The sequence below is a fragment of the Lolium perenne genome, chromosome 2 (genome assembly GCF_019359855.2).
Source record: "Lolium perenne isolate Kyuss_39 chromosome 2, Kyuss_2.0, whole genome shotgun sequence".
Lineage (NCBI taxonomy): Eukaryota > Viridiplantae > Streptophyta > Magnoliopsida > Poales > Poaceae > Lolium > Lolium perenne.
In genome coordinates, this window is record NC_067245.2 from 330,591,220 (window position 1) to 330,597,759 (window position 6,540).

The window sequence follows — 6,540 nt, forward strand, 5'->3', positions numbered from 1 at the left end:
GATTCCAACTTTGGCAGTCGATCTCTAAGCACCCACAACTGTTATTGGTGACCTCAATGCATGGATCTCATCTATGCATCACCATCTGCAACTTCCACGTCTTGCATGTCCCATTCTACCATAACAACTCTTACATTCACCCTGATCTTGTACCCTATCCAATGTTCAACACTAGATCACTTCCTCCTCTTTTATCTCTGGTTTTTATTCAAGTTTAATCTTCACAAGACCAAGAGTGGGAATGATGGGTACATTTTGTAACCACCATCTACACTTGAGAACACTCCTCCCTAAATTAGTTTTCTTTCTCAAAAACCCTATTGTTTTCCTTCTCTAGTTTTGATCACAAAACTACTTCTAGTTTTATAAAATCTTTTCAGGATATTTCTTCAAAGAAAACACAGAACTGAAATGGGTTTTGTTTTTCATCCCATTTCTACCAAGTACTGATTTCTAAAACATTACTTTCTATTTTGTTTTCCTTTTTACAAAAGGCTTGCTTGTGGTACTTATACCATTTCTTGTTTTTCTCTTGGTTATTTAAAATTTAGAAAACTCCACCTTACTTGATAAAGTAAGTAGAACATTTTGAATCCTATGTTCTACCTAACTTCTCTCAATCCTTTTCAAAGTCTTTTTAAAATTAATTTCCTTCTCAATTGTCCCTAGACAATTGAGGTGTTTCGAATACCTTTCAACTGAATTCTATTTAAATGGCAACACTTGCACATCTTATGCACATCTCTGATCCACCACATTGTATCCCCCATCATCCAATTCTTGATCGTATGGATGATCATTTGATACTTTCAAGTGGAATCCCTTCAACAAAACCCTAGACTCAGGGAGTATTTCAAACCACTCCCAATTGACCTCTTATTTGAAGCGCAACTTATATTTCATCATACCCATCTCAATCCTTTATTATTTTCCATCATCACCTTGACATCATGAACTGATGATTTATGTCACCATATTCATCCTTGTGAGTATATGGTTACTTCACTCACCATCTCTCCTAGCCTTGCTCTACCATTGTCTAAATCACCATCACCACCATCATCTCTTGGACACATCTTTTATCAGGTCAGAATGTCACCACCATCTACTTTAGCACCCTTGTGCATTAGTATCACTTTGCCTAAAATTGTATATCTTTTTAGGCCACCATTTTAGTAATTTGTGAGGCACTCAACCTTGGGTGTCATGCATGTGTAGCAATTATCTCTTGTTGATCACTTGTGCATGGCCAAAAATATGTGGCCGGCCATGCCATGGCACACATGCATCATGCCTCTCCATTTCCCTCTCTCTCACATAATTACTCCACCTTGGGAAGCCTCTCCTCCTTTGTCCCTTCCCAATGCCACAAATAAATTCAGCTTGGGTCAAATATCTCTTCCCCAAACCAGCCTCCCAACTAACCCAATCAATGAAGAGGCTACCTCCCAACCAACCCAATCAATGAGGAGGCAGCCCACCCCCTCTCCCTCTATATAAAGGGGCTTGGCAGCCCACCCCCTCCTCACTTGCTCTCACTTTTCCACTCCCCACTCTTTCCTCCACTCCCACACACTCTCCTCCTACCTCTCCCCACGAAATTGCTGCTCCACCTAGCTTCATGGCCGGCCATGGCCATGAAAAGCTCTCCAAGATGAAGCTCTCCCCCTCCCTCAAGCTCCCCCTCTCCATGAGAGCATCCCTCTCCTTCTTCTCCCCAATCCTAGATGGTTTTCTCTCCTCTTCTTCTTCCTCCCTTGCTAAGATTGGATCTTGATGCAGGTGCATGTTGGTCCAAGCATGGAGAAGGTTGAGCTATCCTCAGATCTGAAGTTCTTGAGCAAAGTTCGTCCAAAACCTTGCAGTAATTTCTGTTTCTTGCTGTTTCAGATTCTGGTACGATTTGTAAAATCCGCCAAATCTCGTGTGCAGATCCAAATCGAGTGGTTCAAAGTTCTGCAGATAGGTATTTAAAATATCTACAACTTGGCGTTGGTCTCATCCTCAAATTCGTTACGGATTTTGCATGATAAATAAAGTTCTGCAAACATGCAGAATCATTGTTTGTTAGATTTCTTCCGTTTTACAAAACCTTTTTGAGCAAACTCAACTTTGGGTGAAAGCCCTCTCCATTACCTTCATTTTGGCGTTGGGTTCACTTCAAATGACCTAATGAAATTGAAATGGTTCACAGATCAATTTCTGGTCAGATCTGACTTTGTCTGTTTATACCATGAGCTTGGAGATGAATTTGCAAGTGAAACCAATTGCATTAGAACCGTATTGTCAATACCTTTCAGATGCAACTGACCTCATATTTTTAGGATTTTTCTACGATTTATGGCTTACAGATCTTGTTTTCTGTACAGTCAGATTCAAAGAAATTCCTAAAATTGTAGGTTTAATATTTTTGGGTGATTCCAATTGGGTTAGTCTTGTATTAGTACTGGCTATCTAGGAAAATTTTTATTAGTCTCTGTTCATACATATTTGTTGCTGTTAGTGATGTTTATGTGTAGCATGCATTGTTGAAGCAAAACTTTTCGGTTTATTTAAAAACCCTTGACCAACTCTTTTTAGTAGAGGTGGGCAACCTTTGTTTTATGCTTGCAAAACAAAACCTCTGCAACCTAACTTTAGCTCTTTTGTTTTGCTTAAGTTTTCAAATGATGTGGTATATGGTTTGCTTCCTATTTGTGTATAGTGTTAAGTGAGCAAATTAAATTAGGAAAACTGTTTTCTACTTTTCCAAAAATGTTGAAAGTATGTTTTGAATGTTTGTGATGTCAAACTAATGCTCTTGTCCTCTTCATGATGTTATCTACCAGGGGATAATTGGTTTATACCATGGTGATAACCGAGAGAGGCAATTGCTAAGTTGTGACGCACTCATACCTCTACTAGGTAAATAAATGTGGTTTTCTAAATTAAAACTCTTAAAGTTGTTTTGTGGTATCTATAAGTCCTTAGTATGTTATACCTTGGCTGCATGGTTAGTTGTTGTTTGTTGAATGTTGTTTTGTTGGTGCAATGTGTTTATTGTGTTCCTTTTATATTTTCCGGCGATAGATGCGAACACTTCCGGAGAAGAAGAAGAAGTGGAATCGGACGGGGATTTTATTTTTATTGTTGGAATACATATTTGATGGAGTTGAAGAAGTCCAGGGACAAATAAGCCAACCAAGGCAAGCCATCTCTTGATCTCTGAATGTTGAATCACATATCGTGGTTACTTTGTTGTTATTCTTGTCTCTCGATATTTTTTGTGTGGTATCTACTTATGTTGATGGAGCGTGCTCACCATGAGCATGTTGGATTCTCTTTGACACCTCACCTACCATCCCCTTTAGGGAAATGGTGGCAATTATCATGATCTTGGTGTACCTTCTAAGTGTGAGGGATATGCCCACTTATCTTGTGTGTGTCGACCTCTTGACACCCTTCTTGAACCCCTTGTTGATGTTCTGCATACTTACTCTCGAGTATATTGAACCCCTTGTTGATCTTATGCATGCATACCCTAAGCATGTATGCCCCCTTGACCATCTATATTATCATCTTCTTAGCGGTATGATGATTAACATCTTGAACCTTGTTGGATCTTCCAACTTATGTTGTCCCTATACATGCTTATCCTAAGTATGTATGATCCCCTTAACACCTCAATTATCATCCCCTTAGTGGTATGATGGCTAGCATCATGTCATTGTGACTCTTAGTTCCTTCATAAAACTATAGGTTGGGAACCCCCTTGGAAAAATACCTTGTTGAAAAGAATTTTTGAAAACCTTGGGTGAGTTGGACTTACCCAAGCGTGTGTTTATGAAAGGAAATGATCTTGGCAAAGATGGTTGAAAAGAAAATCTTGTTTTCGAAAACTTTGGCGCCTAAGTATTCACCCGTGACAATTAACCCGCGCAACCATAGCTACTCCAACATGGGCACGGAGCTTAACTTGACGTTTGCTCTTCTTAGCATGAGGCACCGCACAACTATACAAGGGTACGGTTACCCCCGAGTCCGGGTTGTCAAGGTTGGGACAATAGTATAACGGGAGGCCTTCGGGGGCTGACCCGTCCGAAGACACTATGGGTCTCCTGGCTTGGCGGTGGAGCCACGCTCAAAAGGAGGTGAGCTGCCACGGTGCCGGGGAGGTACATACTCCATAGGGTAGGACCTCGTGTTAAGTCGAATGGGCGAAAGGTTATGTCCGGGTATCCGTCGTGGCATATGTTGTTATGCGGGGATGATGCCCACACGATAGGTATCCGGATAGTTGTGGGGAAAGTGTGCAAACTCTGCAGAGTCAAATCTATTCGAATAGCCGTGTCCGCGGTCATGGACGGTTGAAATGGCTGTTGCTTAGCCTGATGTGTTTTGTTTGAGAAAGTGTTTACTAAAGGAAAAAAGGAACTTGTTTTCGGAGTACCGGAAGGGTACTAGAATGGTTTGGTTGACCATTTGGAGATGGTCGGAAAGGAAATAAACTGGGTTACCCCCATCCTAGTGTTTTATGTAGTGGAACTTTGTTGAAGTATCTTCTTCAATAAAGATATAGAGATGTCATAGAACCCTCTTAGTGTCCCCACCAACTGAGATGCCGGGATGCTATATCCACAAGAGGAACTATTTCTCTCATATGCTATATCCACAAGGGAAACTACTTCTCTTCTTCATGCTATTTCCATAAGAGAAATTAGCTCTTCCCTCTTGTCATCTTAGATTAGCACTTGTTATCTTGCACTCTTGCAAAGTACCTTCTTGATGGTTTGCGAGTACAATTCAAATGTACTCACGGCTTTGTCCCTGGCTATTTACTTGGCCAGACTTGGAGGAACACGACGGATGAAGAAGGAGTTGGCGACGTCTATGCAAGCTAGGAACGTCTTCCCAGTCAGTTGCCTGTAGGGTTTAAGGGGAATGACTTGGGCTCCGCGCTGTTGAAGTGATGATGCTACTCTGATGTTTAGTTAGGCCCTTCGAGGCTATTATGTAAGTAATGGTCATGTGACCTTATTGTAATTTTCTTATTCCGCTTTGTAATGGATGGTGTAATTTGATATCAGTTCGGTTATGTGTTCACGGCGCACTGATCATGGGATCGTGAACTATATACATAACAGGGTATTTCGGACAGTTAGTCCGGGGTCCCCACAGAGCTGGTATCAGAGCTATCCTGACTGTAGGAGACCTTAGTTAGCATGGACGTTAGTTAGAAAACAAGTACTTGGACAAAACTATTTACAAAAAAAATTGTTTCTTTAGTCGGAAGTATAGCTTCTACTCCTCTTATTTATTCAAAGCTTCTAAAATTCTTACCTCTCCGCTTTATAAAAAGGTTTGAAAATTCTTACTCTATTGTCTCATCCAATTCAAACCTACATATTGGACGATGTCCCCAACTCAGACCAGAGACTCGAACTCGAAGATGGCTCAATCCCTCAGGAAGACTCATATATCTCCAACTGCAGCTATTGAAGATTGGATGCCGACGTAGCCGTGTGCTTGTTGGGATGATAACATCATGTCTTTGGTTGTCACCAAAGTCTGTCAAGGAGCTGACCTTCTTCCTCCGTGGACTTGCACTTTTTGCAGTCGTCTGGGATCAAGTCCTCAGTTCTTGACTAGTAATTTTTAGGCCAGCTACAAGAAGTTGACAATTTCGGGAGTACCTCAACAACTACCTCTTCGAAGACCTCACGTCCCCGGGATGTTGAGCAAGAAGACTACGTGATTTTCTCCTCCGCCTCAACATAGAAGACCGAACACCAGGCCTGCTTCGCAACCAACTGCCCCAAAAATCCATGTTGGAGTCCATAAGAGCAAAATGAAGACGGCAACATATGTGACCAGCCCCCAAACCAATAGGATGGATAGGACAAACTCAATCGCTTTGATTGAGCTACCCCCACGCATTAGGCATTCCATGGGTACTTATGTTACCATGCCTGGTTTGATGATTGCTTGTAGTTCCCTTGTGTGCTGCCTTGAGTGTCTTTTGTTTGTTTGTTGTGTGTATAATTGTCTTGGCCTTTCGGTCTGAAAAACACCCTTAGTGTGATAAACTAGCTTAGAAAGCCTCCCAAAGATGTTTTCACCCTCACCTACCTCGCCGATGTTTTGCTAATCGCTAGTTAGTTGGATAAGTTAACGAAAAGCTCTAACTCTACCCCGTTAGCAGTTGTTTTTCAAACATCAGGAAAACTAACCCAAACCCCCATCTACGCTAACTTCCTTCAATATCAGCTGGAGCATCTCGACTACGCCAAGAAAGAAGAAGCCCTACCTTCAAGAATGACTGCACCTCTGCGAGAAGACATACTAATTTGGACTAACCTTGGAGCATAATCGCGCTAACCTCGAGGATATTTTCTTGAAAACTACCCTCTAACACACCGTCTAACAAGTTGAGTGAACAATAGCGTCAAAGCCAAGCTACATCACATGGTTCATCTGGTCCTCATCAAGTGAAGGCTCCTGAAGATACCTCAAGACTCAAGACTTTAGGCGTAGTTTACCCGCTAACTTCTTAGTTGCTAC

The 6,540-nt window shown here is 41.6% G+C and overlaps 1 long non-coding RNA gene across 1 annotated transcript; it reads left to right on the forward strand.

Moving 5' to 3' along the window:
- The first annotated feature begins 673 nt into the window (after nucleotides 1-673).
- LOC127323365 (uncharacterized) lies at nucleotides 674-3,264 on the forward strand. The gene is made up of 4 exons (XR_007865618.2): nucleotides 674-1,845; nucleotides 1,933-1,966; nucleotides 2,829-2,904; nucleotides 3,070-3,264. It is a non-coding gene; the product is annotated as an uncharacterized lncRNA (long non-coding RNA).
- The last annotated feature ends 3,276 nt before the right edge of the window (nucleotides 3,265-6,540 follow it).